Source organism: Cyprinus carpio, unplaced genomic scaffold (assembly GCF_018340385.1).
Source record: "Cyprinus carpio isolate SPL01 unplaced genomic scaffold, ASM1834038v1 S000006721, whole genome shotgun sequence".
Taxonomy (NCBI): domain Eukaryota; kingdom Metazoa; phylum Chordata; class Actinopteri; order Cypriniformes; family Cyprinidae; genus Cyprinus; species Cyprinus carpio.
The window spans coordinates 327,335-353,732 of NW_024879326.1; the positions used below are offsets into that span (position 1 = coordinate 327,335).

The window sequence follows — 26,398 nt, forward strand, 5'->3', positions numbered from 1 at the left end:
AAAACCCCCCCCCCACCCCCACACCCCCCCCCCCCCCACAAACACACCAACGACCAACCCCACCCCAAACCCCCACCCACAACCCCCCAACCCCCCACCCAAAACACACACAAAAAACCCCCCCACAAAACACCACCCCCCACCCCCCCCCCCCCACCCCCACCCCCCCACACAACACACAACACCACACCCCCCCCCCACACCCACACCCCCACACACACAACCCCCCCCCAACCACACACCACCCCCCCCCCCCCCCCCAACACCCCACCACCCCCACCCCCCCCACCCCCACCCCCCCCACCCCCCACCCCCCCCCCCAAACCCCCCACCCACCCCCACCACACCCCCCACCCACCCACCCACACAAACCCCCCCCCACCCCCCCACCCCCCCCCCCCCCCCCCCACCCCACCCCACCCCCCCCCAAAAACACCCCCCCACCCCCCCCCCCCAACACCCCCCACCCCACCCCCCCCCCCCCCCCACCCCCCCCCACCCACCCCCACACCCCCCCCCCCCCACCCCCCCACCCCCCCCAACAACACCCCACACCCAACCCCACCCCCCCCCCACCCCCCACACCCACCCCACCCACCCCACCCCCCAAACCCCCAACCACCCACACCCACCCCCCCACCCCCCCCCACCCCCCACCCCCCCCACCCCCCACAACCCCCCCCCCCACACCCCCCCCCACCCCCCCCCAACCCCCCCACCCCACCCCCCCCCCCCCCCCCCCCACCCCCCACCCACCCCCACCCCCCCACACCAACACCACCCCCAACCCCCACCCCACACCCCAACCCCCCCCCACCCCCCCCCAACCCCCCCCCCCCCCCCCACCCCCCCCCCCCCCCCCCCCCCCACCCCCCACAAACCCCCCCCCCCCCCCCCCCCACCCCCCACCCCCCCCACCCCCAACACCCCACCCCCACCCCCCACACAACCCCCCCCCCCCCCCCCACAAACCCACACCACCCCACCCCCCACCCCCCCCACCCCCCCCCCCCCCCCCCCCCCCAACCCCCCCCCCCACCCCACACACACCCACCCCCCCCACCCACCCCCACCCCACCACCACCCACCCCCCCCCCCCCCCCCACCCCCCCCCACACCCCCCCCCAACCACCCCCCCCCCCCCCCCCATACACCCCCCCCCCCCCCCCCCCCCTCCCAACCCCCCCCCCCACCACCCCCCCCCCCCCCCCCCACCCAACCCCCCTCCCTCCCCCTCCCCCCCACCCATCCCCCCCCCCACCCCCCCCCCCCCCCATCCCCCCCCCCGCCCACCCCCCCCCATACAACACCCCCCCCCCCCCCAACATACATCCCACACCCCCCCCCCCACCACAAAACTCCCCCACCCACACCCTCACCCCCCACCTCCAACCCTCCCCCCCCCCCCCCCCCACCCCCATCACCCCCCCCCCACCACACACACACCACCCCCCCCCCCCCCCCACCCCCACACCCCCCCCCACCCCCCCCCCCCCCCTCAAACCCCCCCCCACCCCCCCCCCAACCCACCCCCCCCCCCCCCCCCCCCCCCCCACCACACCCAACCCCCCCCACCCACCACCCCCCCCCCCCCCAACCATCCCCCCCCCCCCCACACCAAACAAACCCCGCTAATACCACCCAAATCAGCTGTTCATGCTGTGATGGACAGTGTTGAGCAATTTCACGTGAGCTTTCAAACAAACCCGTTGACTCTTCACACTGATCTATTGATGTGGGTTTGGGGGCGGGGTACATGAGGACTGACAATGACGAGCGTTTGTGACACCTGTTTGAAAAACAGTCACTCATGTGTCAGAAAGGGTCCTCAAACATGTTGTTTTTGCGAGAACCAGCAGTCGGGTGGGAAGTCTGCAGCATCGGACCAGGACTGCAGACATCCGTCCCAGGACACAGCAGGCGCATCATCCGGATCAGATTGACCGATCCGCACCATGCGTGGCCAGCATAGTCATGTGGAAGATCTGCGCCACACCACATACTCACTCTATCTCTCCTATTTATAAACCCATTCATTCTGTGTGCATGTTTCATCTGCTGATTCAGACATAAACCACTATCACAAGTTATTGCTCACCATTACTGAGACCATGATATTTACACAATTTACTCACTGAATTTTGGAAACATCATGCTAGGGTTGGGAGATATATATGAAAGCGGCGTGTTCCGGCCATGAAATAAAAAGAAAAAACGCACTTTTTGTCTTGCCAATTTCCTGAAATCTATCTCACAATTTATCGTTTTATATAGAGATCAAACTCAGACGGTGAATAATTAACTAAGAAGTCTGACTTTTATCAAAAGGGTACATATCACATTCGGGTCCACACACAAAAAAGGAAGTGTGACGTGGCTTCTAACAGGATGGAGGTGGAGCTGGCATTTGCAGGGCGATTGGCACAATGTGCAGAATGTGGCTTTCAGAAGTGCAAAACTGTGCAATACAGGAAATATAAGTCAAAACTGGTAATAGAATTAATGCAAAAGAAGGATAAGAAAGGCGAAGAAAAAGAAAAGATGTAGGTGGGGGGGGGTGGGGGGGGGGAGGGAGAGTGGGGGAGGGGTGGTATGTGGGGGGGGTGGTGTGGGGGGTGTGTGGGGGGGTGTTGTGTGGAGTGTTTGGGTGGTGTGTGGGGGGTGGGGGGTGTGTGTGTATGTGGTGTGTTTGTGTGTGGGTGAGTGTGTGTGTGTGGTGTGTGTGTGGGTGGTGTGGTGGTTTGTGTGGTGTGGTGTGTGTGGTGGTGTGGCGCCGGTGTGTGGTGGGTGTGTGTGTGTCGCCGCGCCGGGTGGCGGGTGGTGTGGTGTGTGTGTGCCGTGTGTGTTGGTGTGGTGTTTTTTTGTTTTTGTTTTTGTTTTTCGCTTTGTTTGTTTTTGTTGTTTTTTTTGGTTGTTTTTTAGCGTGGGGTGTGCTGTTGTTGTGTGCGCTGGGTGTTGTGTGTGTGTTTGTATGTGGTTGGGGTTTTGGGTGGTTTGGCTTTGTGTGTGTCGTATGTTATGTGTCGTTGATGTGTGTGTGTGTGTGTGTGAGTCGTGATTGTTTTGTGTGTTGTGTGGGTTGGGGTTTTTTTTTTTTTTTTTTTTTTTTGGGTTGTCTGTGTGTTGGTTGTTTGTGATGTGTGGTGTTGTGATGTGTGGTTTTTTGTTTGTGTGGGCGGGGGGGTGGGGGTGTGGTGGATGTGTGTGAGGTGTTGTGTGATGGTGTTGTGTGTCCACCTTCCTCCCACTGGTTGATTAGCGTTATGAGTCCGGACATAACTTAGCAGGCCTCGCAGCAATCTCGGATCTTAGTGAACCGAACTATCCGCAGCGCTCGGGCCGTCCGGTACAAACTGCGTGAGACCCAAACCACCCACATTCACACAGATTCATTTACGCTTTATGTAGACAGCAAAAGATACTCCTACTCAGTAATATAATTGATTTTAACTGTCCACGGACGCTGCTGGCAAAAACAACTGAACTGATCTGATAATGACTTCATTGTCCTGTCTGTAGATTGCTTCATACTAGCTGAGATTTGTTTCATAATTGATACATTTTACCCACATTCACCGTTATCCTTCCTAAGTTCATCCCTGTGGTAGCTCCTTATTCAACAATCTGCAATCGCATAACTGCTATTTAATATTGACATTGACCTATGACCATGGATGACTTCCGCTGGTTAATTGGACTGGTTTAGCCCAAAATTGCCTTACGGCTCTATGTCCGTTCCCAAACTTGAAGATTTTCTTTCTTTCTTCTGTGGAACACAAGGACATATTTGGATGTTGGGAACATTTATCAAATACTCTTCTTTTGTGTTCTTCACTGACCAAGAAAGACAGAAAATCACTTCAGGTTTGAAGGACAGTAGCACGAGAGAAAGAGTAAAAACTACAGCCACACCACAGTAGCAAACTGCTGGATTAACTGTTTAATTCTTTTTAATTCATCATGTTTTAACTCATATCTTTAATTGAAAGAATACATAATTCCGATATCACAGAAACTGACATTGCAGCGAGAGGAGACAGACCTCTGAGTCCAGGACGAGAGAGACAGGTCCACATCATGAAGAATATAAATCCACGGGGATTCGAGGACACGAAGTCCACGAGGACACCAGCTCTTCAGGTAGCGCTGAAGCAGGATGGCCTTGGGGAGTCCAGGAGGATACTCCGTACTGTCCTCTTTCACAATCCCGGTGCGAAAGTTCAGCACCAGATCCACCAGGCTAAGAGCGTATTCTGTCGACACCACATTGAAAATGATCCAAGGAGTAGTTGTCTCATCCTTGAAGAAGGTGATTCCCACCGGAAGGTGATGAGGTTTTTTGTCCCACCATCCGCAGCAGCATGAGGAAGATCCCAGCAAAACCCTTTGTCACACAATGGACCGTTTTGAGCAGCTCTTTATGAATACACACTTCACTATATGTAAGAGAACAATGTAAAAAGAGTGTGTGTCTGAATTCATAGTATGAAAAAGTAGACAGAAGCCAGTACAAAATGGAATTCCTTGTACATTTACAAGGATGTATGGAATTAGCAACTTTTGGATTGATAATCAAAAGTAGGGCGGTTACACTTATGCACGAGTGTCTGGAAATGTTAAAGTACTGCTGTGTAAACTGTTATGGTAGGTCACATTTACTTTCTGAAAATATCGGAGTATACACACAGAAGAGAAAAAATTGTTACAAAAGTATAAGTACAGACGTGGATTAAGTTAATATAAGCATAATAGTTATAAAAATTTGTAAAGATTAACAATATTTTCTTCCATGTTTATAAACCAGTAAACTAGTTTGCAGCACTTTGTTTGCCAAAAAATTAAAGACTTTCTAACTCTTTCCATTAGGCATGAAGCAAGCACTGATGGTGGTAGTGTAACAAGAAGCTGATCACGTCTTCGCGTCTCTGTTTTTCATATTTCCGTCACTCTGTGTCTGTCTGTAAGAGATCTGATTATCTCTGTCTGCGGTTATGAGATCAATATTATTGATTCATCTTCCCCTATGAGAGATGTCTAGAGCGGCATGGTAGCGATAATACAGTAATGCAGGAGTCCAGCTAAGCAACGTCTTTACACACATCACTGATATTGCATTTGAGTGTGTATGTGTGTGTGTCTGTGTGTGATGTGGTGTGAGTGTGTTTATGTGTGACTCTGCATGTGAAATGCATGTGAGTTGTGTGAAGTGTAAGAAGTGACTGCGTGTGACAGTGTGACTGTGTATCATGGTGGTGCACACGTGTGGGTGAGTATGTGTGACTGTGTAGATATGTGTAGTCACTTTACTTTTCACTGTGTAACTGTGTGACTCAGTGTGTTGATGGAAGGGAATGTGCACTGCATGTGAGTATAGTGTGAGTGTGACTTGCATGTGAGTGTGGAAGTAATTTGTGACTGGCAATGTGGAGTTGGTGTGATGTTGACTGTACCAGTGAGTTTGCCTCAGCTGATAGAGCATTAATTTTACGCAGTGCAGAAGGTTGGTTCTCCAATTCCACGGGGGAACACACTAAAAAAAAAACAACGCAAATTTAGTTAAAAAAAAATTTATTTCCCTGAATGCACTTTCAGTCACTTTGGCTTAAAGCGGTCTGCGAAATGCATAAAATGTATTGTGTGTGAGTATGTCAAGTCACCTTTATTTAGATCTTCGCTTCAAACAAAACGGATATGTGTCCAAAGCAACTGAACCATTAAATTAGGAAAACAGTGTGTCAATAATGCAAAAATGACAGTTAAAGTCAGTTTCATCACTGAATTACAGTGATGTCAATCATGCAGCTCAGTTTTCAGTTTAAATAGTATCTGTGCAATCATTTTTCAAATCAAGTCAACGATATGTGCGGCCAAATGGAAAGTGTCCCCAACTAAGCAAAGCCAGAGGCGAGAGCGGCACGGAACCAAAACTCCATCGGTGACAGAATGGAGAAAAAACCTTGGGAGAAACCAGGCTCATTTCTCCTCTTGCCAGACAAAACCAGCAGTTCAATTCCAGGCTGCAGCAAAAGACCAGACTTGTTCAGAGGACTCAACTGGTTATCCTGTATGTGTGGACTGCATGTGATGTGAGTGTGAGTGTGAACTGCATATGAGTGAGTGAATGAGTGTGACTGCATGTGAGTGAGTGTGGTGTGACTGTATGTGTATGAGTGTGACTGCATGGTGAGTGAGTGAGTGTGAGTGTGAGTGAGTGTGAACTGCATGTGAGTAAGTGTGACTGCAATATGATGAGTGTGAGTGTGACTGCATGTGAGTGAGTGTGAGTGAGTGTGACTCCATGTGAGTGAGTGTGAGGTGAGTGTGACTGCATGTAAGTGAGTAGTGACTGTATGTGATCCTGTGTTAGTGAGTGAGTGTGTGTGATGTTGAGTGTGACTGCATGTGAGAGAGTGGTGAGTATGTGTGATCTGCAATGTGAAGTGAGTTGTGATTTGCATGTGAGGTGAATGTGTGACTGCATGTGAGTGAGTGTGAGTGAGTGTAAGTGAGTGTGACTGCATGTGAGAGTGTGACTGCATGTGAGTGAGTGTGACTGCATGTGAGTGAAGTGTATGTGTGACTGCATGTGAGTGAGTGTGACTGCATCTGGGTGAGTGTGGAGTCTGAGTGAATAGTGAGTGTGACTGCATGTAAAGTGAGTGTGAGTTTGTGTGACTGCATGTCAGTGAGTGTAAGTGAGTGTGACTGTGTGTGAGTGAGTGTGAGTGTGACTGCATGAGTGCTGGTGCGTATGTGTGACTACATGTACTGAGTGTGAATATGTGTGACTGCATGTGACTGAGTGTAAGTGAGTGTTTACGTGCATTAAGTGATGGAGTGTGAGTGCGTGTAAGTGAATGTTTTACTGCATAGAGAGAGTGTGACTGCATGTGAGAGAGTGTGAGTATGTGTGACTGGCAATGTGAGTGTGTATGTGTTGACTGCATGTGAGCGAGTGTGACTGCGTATGAGTTAGTGTAGTGAGTGTAACTGCATGAGGAGTAACGTGTGAGTGAGTGCGACTGCATGTGAGTGAGTGGTGACTGCATGTGAGTGCGTGTGAATATGTGTGATCTGCCATGTGAGCGAGTGTAAGTGAGTGTGCCTGCATGTTGATTTACTGTAAGTGAAGGTGTAAACTGCATGTGAGTGAGTGTGAGTATGTGTGACTATATGGAGCGAGTGATGAGTGAGTGTGACTGCATGTGAGCGAGTGTAAGTGAGTATGACTGCATGTGAGAGAGTTGTGAGTATGTGTGACTGCATGTGAGTGATTATGAGTATGTTGTGACTGTGCTGTGAGCGAGTGTAAGTGAGTGTGACAAGCGTAAGTGTCCTGTAAGTGAGTGTAACTGCAATGTGATGAGTGTGAGTATGTTGTGACTATATGTGAGCACGGTGTGAGTGAGTGTGACTGCATGGGAGTGTGTAAGTGAGTGTGGGACTGCATGTGAGTGATTGCAAACGTGAGTATGACTGCGTTTGTGAGTGAGTGGTACTTGCACGTGTGATGAGTGCAACGTGAGTATGGTCTTCGCTGCATGTGAGTGAGTGTAAGTGTGACTGCGCTGTGAGTGAGTGGTGAGTGAGAGTATGTGTGACTGCATTAGTAAGTGAGTGCACGTGACGTATACTGCGTGTGGAGTGAGTGTGAGTGAGTGTAAGTATGGGTGACTGCATGTTGATGAGTGTTAAGTGTGAGTATGTGTGTACTGCATGTAATCTGAGTGCACGTATAGTATGACCTGCGAATGTGAGTGAGTGTGAGTGGATGTAAAGCATGTGTGACTGCATGTGAGTGATGTGTGCAGATGAGTGGAGTGAGTGTGAGAGTGTAGTGGTAATTGAGTGGGATGTTGCATGGTGCTATGTGAGTGTGACTATTGTGTGACTGCATGTGAGTGAGTGGTAAGTGAGTGTGCCTGCATGTAAGTGAAGAGTATGTGTTACTGCAGTGTGGAGGTGATTGTGAGTGTGACTGCACATGTGAGTGAGTGTGAGTATGTGTGACTGTATGTGAGCGAGTGTAAGTGAGTGTGACTGCATGTGAGTAAGCGTAAGTGAGTGTAACTGCATGTGAGTAAGTGTGAGTGAGTGTGACTGCATGTGAGCGAGTGTAAGTGAGTGTGACTACATGTGAGTGAGTGTAAACTTGCGACTGCATTTGAGTGAGTTGTGTCTGACTGCATGTGAGTGCACGTGAGTATGACTGCATGTGAGTGAGTGTAAGTGTGACTTGCATCGATGAGTGCACGTGAGTATGACTGCATGTGAGTGAGTGTAAGTGTGACTGCATGTGAGTGCACGTGAGTATGACTGCGTGTGAGTATGTGTGTGTGACTGAATTTAAGTGAGTGCACGTGAGTATGACTGCGTGTGAGTGAGTGTATGGTGTGACCTGCCGATGTGAGTGAGTGTAAGTGTTGAGTATGTGGGACTGCATGTAGTGAGTGCACGTGAGTATGACTGCGTATGAGTGATTGTGAGTGAGTGTAAGTATGTGTGACTGCATGTGAGTGAGTGTAAGTGAGTGAGTGAGTGTGAGTGAGTGTAACTTGAGTGTGACTGCATGTGATTGAGTGTGAATAGGTGTGACTGGGCATGTGAGTGAGTGTAAGTGAGTGTGACTGCATGTAACTTGAGTGTGAGTACGTGTGTTTACTGCATGTGAGTGAGTGTGAAGTGTGCCTGCATGATGATAGTGAGTGTGTAGTATGGGTGATTGTGACCTGTATGTGAGGGAGTGTAAGTGAACTGTGACTACGCATGTGAGTGAGTGTAACTGCATGTGAGTAAGTGTGAGTGAGTGTGATTGTGTGTGAGTGCATGTGAGTGTGAGTGAGTTTGTGTGAGCATCTGTGTGACATGTGAGTTTGTGTTTTGTAATGATGGCTGCTGTCACCCTACGAACAGCTCAAACATCCTGGATGATACACCATTTCTGGAGAAACTGGGACATTTGAGCAGGTCTGGGCTCACACACACACACACACACACACCACACACGGGACACACACCGCATCACACACACACACACACACACACTCCCTCACTCAAAGTGTGTGTCGCGCAATCAGTGATCAGTAATAATCTGCTCATAATCTCCAATAGACGGACAGGAGCGAGTTTTGAACCATCTGACTGACTTTTTCTGCCTCATTTCTTTATTTCTTTATTGCTATTTCCAGTTTAACGTAATTGAAATTGTAGCTGATTGAATTATGCATTATGCATACATTGGATGAATAATGCATCACATTATGAATATTTGATCCATGCTGAATTTCTGACAGTAGACAGACTAATTGGTGCTCATATGCATATTCAGATGTTGCTGCTCTGCTATCTGTCTGCTGTAACACAACATTCATTACACCTGCAAGCACACACGATGTGTTACTTCCCTAGCAACCACCTAGCAATAATCGCCCTAGAAATGAACCCCCCAGAGAATCCAGAAGATGTTGTCCGTTTGTCTGAGAGCCAGTGCTCAGTGTGTGTTTTGTGTAAATTCTCCAGTGTGAAACTGCAACTATAGTTTAGAGTTGCAGGTTTGACCATGGATTACTGAAGGGGCTGGGCAGCAGGGGTCCATAAAGAAGCCAACTCACCTTATTCTAACAGTTTTGAGTCCAAACCAGAGTAAAGAAACAGCAGCTACAGCCTAATCTCCGTTTAGTTTAATAGGCCTATCTGTTTGTGTGTTGTTTGTCTGTCTGTATGAATTATAATTTAGTCTGCTGTCTGTCTCTACATCTGATTCCAGCTGGTATTACATCTGTTCAGAGACAGACAGTGTGTGAATCACGTACAAAACGCTGTGATCTGGTCACTGAAACTCAGTTGGAGTCTGTCAGAAACATCACAGAAACATCACTGGACACATGCCTGCTCACCTGTCAATCACCTGCTGCACTAAAACCACTTACATGCAGTTTAAAATGAACAGAATATTCATCATTTGAAGAAACAAAAAACGTATACACACTCAAGACTTCAAAGAATCATTAGAATGTCTGACATCAACAACAAGTGCATCTCAACTTTATCGAAATAATAGTGAGCTGAACTGGACACAACACACTTAAGCTCATATTAACTTTTGTGGGAAAAACTTTTGTTATGCTGACAGTTTAGTGAAAGTTTGGGGTTACTATAACTGTTTAATACTTTTATTTCATCAAGGATGCATTAAATTGATCAGAAGTGACATTTCTAATGTTACAAAAGATTTCTATTTAAAATAAATGGTGCCTCTTTGAACTTTCTATTCATCTGTGAATCCTAAAAATTAAAAATGTATCAGTTTCCACAAAAATACTGTGCAAGCAGCACAACTGTTTTCAACATTGATAATAATCAGAAAATGTTTCTTGACCCTGAAAATACAGCTTTGAGTACACTGATTTCTGAAGATCATGTGACACTGAAGACTGGAGTAATGATGCTGAAAATACAGCTTTGAGCACAGAAATAAATGACAGTTTAACAGATATTCACATTAAAAAAACAGCTATTTTAATTGTAATAATATTTCACATTTTTACTTTTACTTTTTACTATTTTTAATTAAACAAATCCAGTCTAGCATAACAGAATAGACTAAAAACAAAAACATTACCAAATCTCTCACTCCAAACTTTTGACCAGTCCAGTGATCTGGCTGAAATTAGTAATCAAATCACTGACTGACACATGTCAGTCACAGGTGCAAACAGACTCTCTCTCTCTCTCTCTCTCTCTCTCTCTCTCTGCTCTGTGTGTGTGTGTGTGTGTGTGTGTGTGTGTGTGTGTGTACCTAAAGTCGCTATAGGGATGTATGATCCAGGCTCCGGCCGATCTGAGCCTCTCCTGCTCCAGAGCCACGGCCTTGTGGCTGCCCAACATGCGGAGGGAGAACTTGTTGACGCCGGGCTGCAGCATGGCTCCGAACTGCCTCTGGATGAAGGTGGACTGGTTCGAGTAGCTGTAATCCTCACCGTCCAGCCCCGGACCAGCCTCAGGGGTCCCGGCCGCTGTGGTGGTGGTAGTCTCGGGACCGGCGGCCACCACGACCATCCCGGTTCGGTGGAGGAAGAGGTGGATGCCAGAGCGGCTCGGGATGCGGCGAAGCCCACGGAGCGCTGCACGGTGGGCGGGGCGGAGCCGGCGTGGGCAGCGGCAGGGGCAGAGGGGTGGTCGGGTTCCGGCTGCGGTGCCCGGGCGGAACTGGCCGCTGTCGCGCGTGGAGCTCATGATGGAGAGGCGGCGGCGCCCGGGAAGCGGCTCCCCGCGGTCCCCCTCCAGAGACGCCTGGGAGAGACGGTAACCGGGAGACGGCAGACTGCTTTTACTGCGCCGCTTAGAGTCCCCGTTCCGAGCGGGGCGAGGGTCCGTGCCCGCGGAAGCCCCGGTGCCACCATCCATGCCAGCGCCAGCAGCGAGAGCGCGCACACACGCACGCACACACACACACACACGCACGCACACACACGCACACAGTGACCTGTTGTTGCTCTTCTGTCAGATAAACACGGGTCTGTTCTGTCTCTGATCTGTCATTACGCTGAAGAACGAGCTCAGGTCAGTTTGACCTCAGCGCCGGTAAAACGACGGATTCTCCTTCACGCTTCCTCCGGAGGACGCCTCTCGCCCCGCCGCGCTGCCCCCCGACGGCTTCCTCATCGCGGTCGAACGCACTTGAATTAGGCGCGCGTCGCTGACGCCCCCTTTCGTCCTTGACGCGCTCTTCTTCACGCGCCGTCCGTCATTTCTCCTCATTTCTCCTTGTCCTTGAGGCCCAGGCGCTCCCAGCCGCTCCGACAACCGGTCAGCATCTCTCCGAACGGTCACGGGTTCCGTGATTTCGGTGTTGTCACGGTGATGTCTCGCGCTCAACGACGCGCTTATATAAGAACGATGTCAAGGAGCGACACAGATAAAGGGCATTCATCTGCCAATCACACACACACACACACACACACACACACCGGTCAGTCAGACGTGTGAAGGCGCATCATCATCATCATCATCAGATGCGCAACAGGAGAAACGGATGAGAAACGCACCGGAGCTGCTGTCAGACGCGCGTGATTCATCTGCCCCCTTTAAACGCACGATTATCAGGCGTTTATCCAGCGCGCCTCGCGTCGCTCCTTCGCATTCATCACTGTCACTTGTTTGAGCTTCACGCGATCGCAGCGTCGGATTCCGGATCCCGCGTGACGGGAAGGACGAACGTGGTATTAAATAAACATTAAATTAATGTGTGAAGCGCGTGAATGTCTGTTGCCATGGCAGCAGCAGCATCCCTGTCACCCGCGTGCCCGACCGGCTCCAGTCCGCGCTTCTGCGGCTCAGGTATGAGTGCGCGTCACCGGCGCGTCACCATGACGACACGGAGGCGGGAGGAGAGAGAGAGAGAGAGAGAGAGAGAGAGAGAGAGAGAGCTGTTAGTCACTGATGTCTGTTTCTCTGACATTGAACATCTAAAGCCAATTAAGAAATTCGCAATCATAATGAGAGCCAGATACACAAACAGCCTCATATTCACATCCGATCTGGATATCAATAAATTATTTCACTATTAGAAAGAGCTTTTCATAAATAAAAAAAGAAGGATTCAAAAGCTCAAGCACACATGATGAATTCATCAGAAGAGGTTTAAATACAGTATATATTCTCATCTCGAGCTGGAGCTTCAGACACACTTGAGATCATTTTCACAGTCACATTCTATATTAGGATATATACGCCTATGACAAAATGTAAACTATATTATTGTCCAGCTCTGATCTGATAAATGAGACAATAAGACATGATGATATTCGGATATTATAAACACTAACACTGTGATTGTCTGTAGAGCTGCATGCTTTGAAACAAAGTGAACAGCTCTATACAAATAAATATGAGATAGACAAAACTAACTCTTACATACCTGATCCAAAAGCGTCTACGTGAACAAACAGTCACATCATTGTCAAAAGTTAAAAGCTTTAATGGAAGCTCTGACTCCTGCTTCATCATTCAAACATCACATAAACCACCAAAACAGCAGCATCTTTACAGGAGTAGTTCTCCAAAAAAATGAAAATGTGTTCACCCTCAGATCATCTGAGATGTAGATGAGTGTGTTTCTTCATTAGGTTTGTAGAAATGTGTCACTACATCAGTGTCTCAACAATGGATGCTCTGCAGTGAATGGGTGCCGTCAGAATGAGAGTCCAAACAGCTGATAAAAACATCACAATAATCCACAGCACTCCAGTCCATCAGTGAACATCTGGAGAAGACAAAAGCTGAAACAAATCCAGCATTAAGATGTTTTTAACTCAAATACATAGAGTTCATAATCCATAATAACCTCTTCCTCCAGTAAAAAAGTGCATCTCCCGTTGTCTCTCACATCAAAATCCAGACACATATTCGTTTAGAGCTGTTTTCCTTTACTTTAATTCATGAAATTAATTCAACCAATTTCAACTTATTTTTTTAAGTTCAGATTCTTGTTGTTTTTGTCAGGTTAATATAATTTAAGTTGAAATGATTTGCTCAGTCAATTTGATTATACCTAAAAAGTTTTTAAAGTTTCTCAGTGATTTATCGAATTATTTATTTATTTTTATTTTATTTTTAATGTACTAGTCAAGTTTGGTTAGTTTTTTGATATTGTACCAATTCAAAGTCTTAACAAAATAGCGGTGTTAAATATCAGGAGTCTGTGGTGACTCACACACGCGTGTGCTGCTCTCAGCGCATGAGGAGGAACTGCGTGTTTGCAGTTTATCATCACAGGAAAATAAAAACATCACAAATGGCTTATTTCATTCATTTATTGCTATAGAAATGATTTACATATAAAGGCTGTAAGTGAAGCAGAAATCAACACTGACACACATAATGAGAGTTAATTAGCACAGAACTGTCAATCAGTGACTCCAGCGAATCAGAGGCTGTGCGTTCAGGGCACAGTGACCGCCCTCATGATCTTTGTGTGTCCAGATCCGGGACTCCAGCCGGTGACGATGATCACTATATCACCCACTGTGAAGAAACCCCGCGCTTTACCTGCACACAGACACACGTTACACACACAAATACTGTACAAACACACACACACACACAAACACACACACACACACACACACACACACACACACACACACACACACACACACTCACCGATGTCCATCGCAAAGGTCACACGGTTGTCCACATCATCAGCCCAGATGTCAGCGGGCGGAGCTCGGAAGAGGGCGGGGAAAACGCCGCGGAGCAGCTGTGATTGACGGGCCACCTGAACGTTACGCGTCACAGCGATGATCGGACAGCGAGGACGATATCGAGATAATAAATGAGCCGACCTGCACCACACACACAGAGACTCAGTCCAAAAACACCAAACATAAACCACATGATGAAGACATAAAAAACATGTTTGCAAGAAAGACAATGCGTTTGTCTCTTTGTCTCATTGGACAGTAGTGTGTGAGTGTGTGAGTGTGAGTGTGAGTGAGTGTGAGTGTGTGTGTGTGTGTGTGAGTGTGAGTGTGTGTGTGTGTGTGTGTGTGAGTGTGTGAGTGTGTTTGTGTGTGAGTGTGTGTGTGTGTGCGTGTACCTGCCGGATGTGGTGAGGATGATGATGGCTCCAGCGCAGCATTTGAAGGACGACTCGACGGCTCCGATGGCTGTGACCTCTGTGGGGTCGGAACTCAGTGGGGTCAAACGGCGCAGCTCTTCAAACAGCTGCTGATGAAAGATGGCCGCTTCAGCCTCACGACAGATCTGACACACACACACAGACAGAGAGTGAGACGGCTGTGGACGTCCAGTCAGGGGTCAGAGGTCACACAGTCACACACACCGAGTGCATCATGGCAAGCAGCTTCTACAGGGAAGTGTCCTTTTGGCCGTTTTCTGCAGACAGCATGACGCAGTCGGCTCCGTCCAGCACCGCATTGGCCACATCGCTGCTCTCTGCAGGGGTGGGACGCGTGTTGGACCATACTCTCCAGCATCTGTACACACACACACACACAGTGCAATGTGTCAGCGCAGCACTGCAACACACTCAACATCAGCTGTCAGTATCAGAATACATTCTCATCAAATCAGTTTCTCCTCTAAAGTAAGAAATACCTGTTCTTGGAAACTGGGATGTATGAAGGAAATTAAAAAAAAACTGATTTCTATACTTCATGGAAAAAACCTTGCACTATTTAAAAAAAAAAAAAAAAAAAAAAAAAAAAACACCCACAAAATCCCTGTATTTCACAAATGAATAGAAAAGGTCATGTAAATTCTTTCTTTAAGTTTAAAACTTAAAGAACATTCATTTACAGAAAATTAGGGAATTTACATAATTGTATATATTTTATTTTATATGGTTAAATCATTTTAAATGTTCTATTTAATGAAATATTTGAATATAATTTATATAATTTTAATTACATATTATAGATATGTATTATTATACATATTAAATACATTAGATTTAAATTAGTCTTATACATTTATTTATAAGTGCTGATCTAATAAGCACACAGTCTTGATTTGCATGAGCAAAATTCTCATTAGTTTATTGTTGAAGCTAATCACCAGAATCACATATGACGCACCTGTGTGGCACAGATCACAGGTTTTCCTGCAGAATTACAGCGTCCGATCATCATCTTCTGCGCAATGAAAACTTTCTCTGCCGGGATCTCGATGCCCAGGTCACCGCGGGCCACCATGATGCCATCGCTCTCCTTCAGGATCTCCTCAAAAACTCCCGTGAGAAATGTCAAGATTTGAGGAAAAAGAGAGCAAGAGTGTGTGGAACCATACTGAACGTGGAAGCGTGTGGAAATATGTGGAAGCATGTGGAAATGTGTGCAAGAGTGTTGAAGCATGTGGAAGAGAGTGGAAACGTGTGGTAGCATGTTGAAGTGTGCTGAAGCGTGTTGAATCGTGCTGAAGTGAGTGGAAGTGTGTTGAAGTGTGTTGAAGTGTGTTGAAGTGTGTGGAAGCACGTGGAAACAAGTTGAAGCTTTTGGAAACATAAGGAAGCATGTTGAAGCGTGTGGAAACATGTTGAAGCGTGTGGAAACGTGAATGGAGGAAGTGTGTTCAAGACTTTGGAACATGTGGAAGAGTTTGCAAGCATGAGGTGTGTCTGAGCCTCACTTCTGAACACCCTGTCTGCTCTCCACTTTGCTGATGATTTTGATGTTCTGTCCTTTGACTCCCAGCGCCTCCCTCACGGCCCTCACGTCCTCGGCCGAGCGGATGAAGGAGGCGAAGATGATGTCCACGTCCTGCTCCACACCAACACAGGTCGGCTCGGTCACGGTCGCTCACCGCCGGCAGGTTCACCAGCTCTGCCCCCGGCAGATTCACACCTTTACGACTACCCAGAGTGCCACCGTTCTCGACACGAGTCTCCACCCAAGTCTCACCTGACAGAAGAAGAGTTCAGGAGACAAGAAATGCTTCATTCATCAGGGTGAAAAAAAATTAACTTACTGAGATTAAAATCTCTTTTGCAGGAGTGTGAAAAACAACAGATTTCTAAAATAAAACCCTATTTCCTTTCCTTAATTTTTGTCTCAAATAATTAATATGTGAGCCAAAATTTTATGTGTTATCAATTATAATGCCCAGATATTTTTACTGATGTAAATACTGATTTTACTTTATTTTTAGATGTAATAAAATTTCCTTGCAATGTCCGGAGGATAATCAAACTGTCTGGACATTGATCTAGAATTTGATAACAACATAAATTTCATTTTCTTAACATTTAAGACCAACTTTAGAGTAAAAAAAACCTTGCTTGAATAATATCAAAGATGGTCTGCAATCACTCAGGGCTTCTTGTTTTGTAGGTGCAGAACAATAAATAACAGTTTAGTCCGCATAAAAAATTAAAACTTACTTTGTCAATGTTTACATCAAGACAATTTATGTACAGTATATTGTGATGTATGAGCTGATGTTTTTTTATTTTACCGATCTCCATGACTTTGAGAGCAGGACCCATCAGCATGAATACCCTGCTTCCTTTCTTGAGCACACGGGGCAGGCTGGGATAATATATCCAGATCACAGACCCGTCCGTCTTATCACGATCCACCTCTGCGGTCACCACCCGAACCGACGCTCCTCGCTCCAGCATCACCTCAGCGTCTGCAGACTGTCACACACACACACTGATCGTCTGACTCACAATCACACACACACTCCTCTACTCAGTCAGTCGTACCCCTTTAAAACCAGGCCAGTGCGGATCTCTGGTTTTGTGTCCAGAGCGATGGCCACAGGCCTGTAGTACAGCGGGTCAGAGGTCAATGTCTCCACCGCCTTACGGATGTTACGGATCCTCTCTCCATGATACTAGGAGAGACACACGTGTGAGATGCTGAAAGTGTGTAATACCGAGTGCACACACACACACACACACACACACACCTCATGAGAGCCGTGAGAGAAGTTCAGTCTGGCGATGTCCATACCAGCCTTCACCATCTCCTGCAGTTTGGTGATGGAGCGGGAGGCGGGGCCTTTTTAAAATTATAAAATATAAAAAATATTCAAAAGAGATTTTCCTGTAGCTTAAACAGTAGCAACACCAAGGCCATGGGTTCGATTCCCAGGGAAAGCATGATCTGATTCAGAGTAAATATGTACCTCAAATAATATAATTATAATAATTAGTGTATTGTGGCACTGCAGTGACTGACCGATGGTGCAGATGATGCTGGTGTTACGCGCAGTGATCGGCTCCTGATCGATGTCCAGCAGACACAGATGCTCCAGAAACGTGTCGGCCATTGATGCGTCCAATTGCTGCTTCTGAATGAAGGAGTCCGGCAGAGCCATGACGTCTGAGTAACGCCTGATACGAGCTGAGACAGACAGACAGAGAGTGAGAGACGGAAATAGAGACAGACAGAAAGAAGGACGGACAGATGGACGGACAGATGGACAAACAGATCGACAGACGAATGGACAGACAGACAGATAGAGATAGACAAAAAGACAGAGACAGACAGATGGACAGACAAACAAATGGGCATACAGACAGACAGACACAGAGAGACAGACAGACAGATGAATGGAGACAAAAAGACAGAGACAGATAGATGGATGGAAATACAATCAGGCACACAGACAGACAGACAGATGGACAGATGGACGGGAGGACAGACAGACAGATTGACAGACAGATAAATGGACAGACAGATGGATAGAGACAGATGGACGGACAGACAGATTGGCACACAGACAGGACAGATGGATGGATGGATGGATGGATGGATGGATGGACAGACAGACAGATGGATGGACGGATGTACATACAGGACAAATGGACAGACAGACAGATAGAAAAACAGACAGATAGATGGATGGACGGATGGACAGACAAATGGACAGACAGACAGATAGAGAAGACAAAAAAGACAGAGACAGACAGATGGACAGAAAGACAGACAGGCACATAGATAGACAGACAGACAGATAGACAGATGGAAGGATGGATGGACGGATGGACATACAGATAGAGACAGACAAAAAGACAGAGAGACAGAGACAGATGGACAAACAAACGAATGGACAGACAGACAGACAAATAGACACAGACGAAAAGACAGAGACGGATAGATGGATGGAAAGACAGACGGGCACACAGACAGACAGACAGACAGACAGATGGATGGACAGAGAGACAGACAAAAAGACTGAGAGACAGAGACAGACATATGGACGGACAAATAGATGGGCAGACTGACGTAGAGAAAGACAAACAGACAGACAGAAAGACAGACAGACAGACAGACAGACAGGAGGAATCAGATTCATGTTCTTTCCATCAGAAGTATCACACAATGAGATGAACATTTTGACCAAATATTAAACACTCAATCATTTATTTTACCACACGTCTCTCTGGAATACCTAATATTTGTGTCTGGTGACTCTAAACTGTATAACTGATGGTCGTCTCCATTCTCTCTGTGTCTCTCGCATCATGACACACTCAGAATAAACTCATTCACACTCGAATCAGTCTTTCATGTGATCTGCTGATTGATCTGATCAGTAGTTTGCAGTGAGTCAGTGAAGACGGTCTCTCTCCATGACTTCACTGGATGAAGATGTCTGTGATGTTTTGTGCTGAACAGACGGAGGAGTGTTTGTCAAAGACGAGCAAATGAAAAGAAGAAAACAAAAGAAAAGAGAGAAGAGAGAAAGAGTGAAAACAGAGCAGACGAGTGTGCTTGATGTGAAAGTGATGAAACAAGATCCTGCAAAAGAGAGAAGCACGTCTGACTGGCATCTGCAGAGATTCTGTTCATAGAGAGAGAAACTCTTGAAAAGAAAAGCAAGGTCAAAATACAAAGAGACAGACAGAGATGGAGACGGAGACAGAGACGATGAATGAACAGTCAGTTCTGGATAAAAGAAATCCATGAGACAGACATTAGAGAGCTGAAGAAGTTCACTGCAGATCACTGGCACAGACACCTGATCACGCCTCACCGTGACAGACAGATGCATCAGCCAATGAAAAACAGGCATGTGAAGGAGGAGTCAGGAGTGAGTGGCAGCTAATGGGGGTGTGGTTTTAAATACATCACTACATTTACACACACACACACACACACACACACACACACACACACACACACACACACACACACACGTTTACTCATGTATCTAAATGGGGACATTGCATACACATTGTTTTTATACACAGCTAGAAACATCCACAAAATTAGTTTTTGAAAGATTCGAGGTACAAATTTCCACCCAAAATAGTAGGTACAAACACACACACACACACACACACACACACACACACACACACACACACACACACTACATGTAAATACAATATCATATTGACAGTGATTCAGTTCAATTGTGATTCTTCTCTGCACTAAATAATGATTGTCCATGAAGTCTGCCTTAAGTTTAATTAGATGTAGACAGAATTCATAATTACTGTACAATTATTATACAAAATTACAAATCACAAATGAAGGGAGCAAGGAACAATTTATATAGAAAACTACAAATATACACCTGTATTTTAATTAGAAATGTGCATAAAACAGTGCAAAAGTCCAAAATTGATCTTAACAGTAAATAGATATTTTAATTCAATATTAAGCTGATTTTAAAATACAAGTTTTATCATTTTATTAATTACAGTTTTAAATATTTTAAAATAATATAAAATAATTATAAAACAGCATAATTACATGAATACAAATCTTAATATTTAAATAATTTAAGAATCAAAATGACGTGCAATGTCTTTTAATATATAATTTTTACTGTACTGATTGACAATTAAGTGGTTAACAGGTTTCACTATAGCATTTTTACATGTTTATTCCATTATAATAACTGACTAACACTTCTACAGTTTAGATCAGAACTCCGTCAAAGCATCAGCTGAGCAAAGATTGCATTATGACATGAAGCTTTCACACAGAATCCTTCATCAGGTCTAGAGGAGCAGGTCTCTGAAGACTTTGACACCAGTATCAGAACCAGGCTTCAGCTCAGCATCAGTCATCAGTTCTTACTCACCTCCCATCCTGACAGATCCCCTGCGCTCCAGTCACTGCACACACTCACTGTCTCTCACACGCGCTTTATCCTCCCTCAGTCTCACATTCAGATCCGGCCGTTCAGGTCTGGTTCAGGCCAGTGTTTATTTGCACATCAACCCTGACTCTAAAAATGACCATCCAGACTTTGTCCTTGCTAAAGATATCCATACAGAAACAAACTAACCTGACCGTTCACTGAACACAAACAGCTTCTGCTGAGATAAGCATCTGCTTCATCAATCACAAAGAGTTCGGTGGTATCAAAAAAAGATCAAAAACCTTCTCAGCTGAGGAATTAAAAATATAAATGTCTCTTCCTGCACTGAACAAAATCTGATCTGAATTACGACTTGGATTGTCTTCTGTAGAGCTGCTTTACGGCAGAAACTGAATTTGTTTCATAATTGATGAATTTTACAACACTAACACTGTCACTGAGGAGACTGGACACAAAAGGATTGGGACATGTTTCCTAATAATTCCTGAATTCAGGTGTTTCAATCTGCCGCAGATGGATAAATTCACCTAGGCATGCAATCCGCATTTACATTTCTGAAGGGCTCAGTGAATTTAAGCGTGCTGCTTACTTTGCATTACTTGCATTACTTTTAAAAGTAATGCATTACAATATTGTGTTACTCCATAAAAGAAGTAACTAATTACATTACTAAGTTACTTAATGTGTTATGTTACTTTTGCATTACTTTTTTTCATCTGGGCTGGACTTGCTTATTTGTTTTTAATATAAAAATGTTATAGGTTGCACTTTATTTACAGTACGTGTACTTATATGTACTTATAGTGCACTTACAGTGTATTTATCTAAGAAAGTTATGGTAATACAAGGTAACTACATGGGGGTAGGGTTAGGTTTAGGGGTAGGTTCAGGGTTAGTACCTAGTTATTCCATAGTTATTGTAATTACTAAAATAAGTACATAGTATGTACATGAGGAACAGGACTGTAAAATAAAGTGCTACCATATTTTTGGCAAATTTAAAAGCCTTTCACACCAGAAGTGAATGAATGAGCCTCAGGCTGAAGGAATTGTAGTTTGGCGTCTGTACAGTCGAGGGTGCAGCTCAAACAAACCTTTCAGCTGTGCTGTTACTTTACTAGTTACTTGAAAAAGGTAATCTGATTACGTAATTTGCATTATGTGTAATGCATTACCCCCAACACTGTCTGATAGATATTCCACAAACATCTAGTAGTATTATTGGAAAGTGTTGAGGAACAGCAGCATCCCAGCCTCGAAGCAGAAGGTAAAGTCACAGAGTGCTGAAGTACACGGAGAGTAAAAGTCACCAACGCTCTGCTGATTACACAGCTGAACGTCCACTGGCATTAATATCAGCACAAAAACTGTGCGGCGGGAGCTTCATGGGATGGGTTTCAACAGCTGCAGGAAAGCCTCACATCACCAATGCTGAGCCCGGTAGGATGAAGTGTGTAAAGCACGCAGATACTGGACTCTGGAGCAGAGGAAACCTGTTCTGTCACAGTCTGATGGGCGAGTCTGGGTTTGATGGATACCAGGACATGGTTCCCTGTGCCAGCTGTAAAGATAATGGGATGGGGCTGTTGTTCAGGGGTTGGGATAGGCCTCTTACTTCCACTGAAAGGAAATCTTAATGCTTTAGCATATCAAGGCATTTTGGACAATACTATGCTTCCATCTTTGTGGGATCAGTTTGGGGAAGACCCTTTTCTATTCCAGCATGACTGAGCCCCAGTGCACAAAGACACTCCATAAGACACGGTTGGATGAGTTTGGTGTGGAAGAACTGGATTGGTCCACCCAGACCTCAAACCATCCAACAGCTTTGGGATGTGCTGGAATGGTTCAGTCCAACATTCCCCCAAAAAATCCCACAGAAACACTCCAGAATCTTTCCTAGAAGAGTAGAAGCTGTTAAAGCTGCAAAGGTGGACCAACTCTATATTAGCTTTTGTCTTGTTTTCACTGTTATACAGTAGGAGGTGCTGTTACACATCTTCTGACAGAGTAAAGAATCTTTGGATCAAAACACAGGCGAAGAAGCAGAATCATGTGTAATCAGATGCATATGTAAAATAACATGATCATAAAGCATTAAACAGCATATAAATTAAAACTGCCTAAAGTTACCGAATGAAATGTTGACTCAGGAAGTGCTTTAGGACTGTTTTTGGGGGTTTTGATGGAAGCGGTCTGCTAGATCAATGTTTGATCATCGTTCTGAATCCAAATCCAGGCGTTAGTCTTTACAAAAACTTGATTTTCTCAGCTTTTTGTTCAAAATGTTACTTTTCATGAAATTACCCACATTAAGTGTTGATTTAAAAAGAATGCATGAAGCTGTTATAAAACAGTTCGTTTCGTTTAAAAGCAGAAGCTCTGTTCTGTCTTCTGACATATTGCATGTTCAGATACTTCATACAACAAAATACTTTCGGGGCCATGAACATTTTGTGAAAATGATCAATAAGTGGCTGTCAACTTTGTTTTAAAAATGCTGGCGAGAAAGAGTTAAAAACGTCCAGAAATCATTCTGTCATCATTTACTCTCCCTCAAGCCGATCCAAACCAGACTCTTTCTTTGTGGAACACAAAAAATAAAATTTTAAAAAATTTTACTTCAACTTCCATTATATTTTTTGTCCATACAATCAGAACCCAAACCGTTTGGTTCCCAACATTCTTCATAATATCTTCTCTTATGTTCCACAGAAGAAAGTCATTGAGGTTTGGGAGGACATGAGGGCGAGTAAATGTTTGTGCTGAAGGTCTTTATCTCTGTCAGAGGCGTATCTGTACAAAGCAACAGTAATAAAGCTGTTGTGTTTGCAGAGACTAACGCAGGTAGTAAATCAGTAGCTAGTGGACAAATAACCTTTGTGCAGAAACAGTTGCTTTGAGACCAAAACACTGGAGACAAAACACCACTCAGATTCGCTGGAATAAAGACAATAATGTGGTTTTACTTTGGCGTTGTACTCTTACTAAAATGATTAGATAAAATAACAAGTTATATAAGACAAACTAACTGAGATCTGGAGGAGCATCACTGCACTGATGAAGATTTATGAATTAATTCACTCGTTCATGGACCCTGAGACAAATATCTGAACTCTGGACAGGCGAGGAACAGTTATGTAAGAAGTTCTTCCAGGAGAGCTTTATTTCAGTCCCAGTGTCCAACCATCAACATTTAACCCATATATGATGTTTTCTGAAGCAGACGGGTGTCTTACCTGAGCGTGTCCTGCTGCTGAAGGAGTCTCCAGCCTGAGCTCAAGACACCTGAAGATATGCTCATCTTCTGCAGCGCCACCTAAAGGACTGGATGACACACGAGTCAAGGTCAAAGTTTGATTCATCTGAACACTGAGAGACGGATTCAACACACACACACACACACACACACACACACACACACACACACACACACACACACACTCATGCACACACACACAACACACACACACACACACACACTTTTTACACTGAAAGAACCAAGTGTGACTGATCAGAACGTCCAGATGAAAGTGCTGCTGATGGTGTCAGTCCATCTCACACATCAGCGACTGATTGATATTGATTGATTGATTGATTGATTGAATGATTGATTAAATCAGCATGAAACAGAAGAGTTGAAGGCAAATTTGCCACCTTTCTCTCTTCTGACAAATGTAATAAATCTCTCCATATTTTTTTTTCCTTTGGTAAAGTGTGAGAAACACAATGTTAGATTTTTCATTTTGCTATTGGAGCAAACAAGAATGAAAAATCATATTTACCGTTCACCACTACAGAAGTTTAGCAAACTATAATGACTTCTACTTCTGAAAGTAGAAGTCTTTGACCTGGACCGACAACACTGCAGCACTGGCCAAGAAATCACAGCAGCGTCTCTACTTCCTCCGCAAACTGAGGAGAGCCAGAGCCCCCCCCCCCATCATGTACACATCTACAGAGGCACCATCGAGAGCATCCTGACGAGCTGCATCACTGTGTGGTATGGCGCCTGCAACGCGTCCTGCCGAAAGACTCTACAACGCATAGTGAGAGCAGCTGAGAAGATCATTGGTGTCTCTCTACCCTCCCTCCAGGACATTTATGGAACACGTCTCACCCGCAAAGCCCTCTGCATCACAGGTGATCCCACTCACCATCACACAGCTTCTTCAGCCTGCTACCATCAGGGAGGAGACTGCGGAGTCTCCAGGCCAGGACCAGTCAGACTGAAGGACAGCTTCATCCACCAGGCTGTCAGGAAGCTGAACTCCCTCCCGAACCTGCCCCCCCCCCCTCTTCTGCCCCCTCTCTGCACACAGGCACCACTGAACTATGAACCCCCCCCCCCCCACACACCACACACACACACTAATTATATGATGACATGCACGAGTCACTTGTGCAGCATTGGTCTGCTCACTCACCGCTCACTACCTCATTCGGCATGGAAACTACCTCATCAGTCAGTTAAATAACTGCTCTTGGTCACTTGTCACTTGTCACTTTAATCAGACTTAGATATTTTTAATAAGTGATTTTTTGCACTAAAAATCTTTTAACTGCACGTTGTTCACTTCATTGATTTGCACTATATCTGTCATTTACCTTGCGCTGCTTTATTTAACTTTATTTTTAACTTGTATTTTTATTATATGTCTTTTATATGTCTTTTTTTTTTTTTTTTTTTTTTTTTTTTTTTTTTTATAAATCCCTTATTGTATAATTGTATCTACATTTTATATATGATCTACTTTATTTTTTTAGGCCTTTAATGTTAATGTTATCTGTATGCACCGGAGACTGAGAGTAACGCAATTTCGATTCTCTGTATGTATGTACTGTACATGTGGAAATTGACAATAAAGCAGACTTGAACTTGAACTTGAACTTGAAAACCGCAGAAAAGTGTCCATTATGAGGGCATATGAGTTGAGGGCGAGATACTACAGGCAAAACATGTGATGCGTCCTCTAGCGGACACTATGGGAACTGCTGCCAGCAGGACCGACGTCTGAAGCACGTGTGAAACAACTCCAATCCCATTAGCTCATGTAGCCCGTGACGTCACAGGGGGGTGCCCGGGAGTATAAAGTCTGAAGTGCCTGCTAAACACGTCAGCAACTTGGTTGTCTAAAGGAGACGTGAAAATACGCAAGCCTTAGGCATGGTGAGGGGACGCAGCGTTCCATTCTTTCCAGGGGAACCATGGTTACATGCATAACCCGAGACGTTCCCCTTCTAGGGAACTCGCATAGTGTCCCATCACCAACACAATGAACAAACATACACCCAACCCACCCTAAGAAATGGCAAATGCCTGTTCACCTGCTGAGACAGCACCAAGGGAAGAGACAGACATACACCGAACCTTCCCTCAGAAAGCAGGCAAGCCACTGAAGCCTTGGGCCACACGGAGACACACACTTTCTAAAACGCCTTGGTTTCTCCATAATGCCTTCACATGCACAGACAAATAACAGCTCCTGAAGACAACTAAAGTTTGTGACATCACGGACTACGTGGGCCAATGGGATTGGAGTTGTTTCAATGGTGCTTTAGGCTGCAGTCCCCATAGTGTCCACTAGAGGACGCAGTGCGAGTCCCTAAAAGGGGAAACTGTTTTTTTCATGCAACTACTCAGCTTTAAGATTTTGGGCTTTTCACCAAAGGGTTTTTTTTTTTACAACAAGAGGGGGAAAGAAAAACATCTGAAATACACAGTTAAGAGCTTATTTAAATTCTAATCACCTAAACACACCAAAATATACAAATCAATTAAACAAAACAAAATTAACATTTTAACATATTT

At 45.5% G+C, this 26,398-nt stretch overlaps 2 pseudogenes; both read right to left on the reverse strand.

The window, feature by feature from the left end:
- Positions 1 to 11,621, reverse strand: part of LOC122144547 — a 20,202-nt pseudogene extending 8,581 nt beyond the window's left edge.
- A 2,179-nt stretch (positions 11,622 to 13,800) lies between these two features.
- On the reverse strand, positions 13,801 to 20,959 carry LOC122134100 (annotated as a pseudogene).
- Positions 20,960 to 26,398: the final 5,439 nt, after the last annotated feature.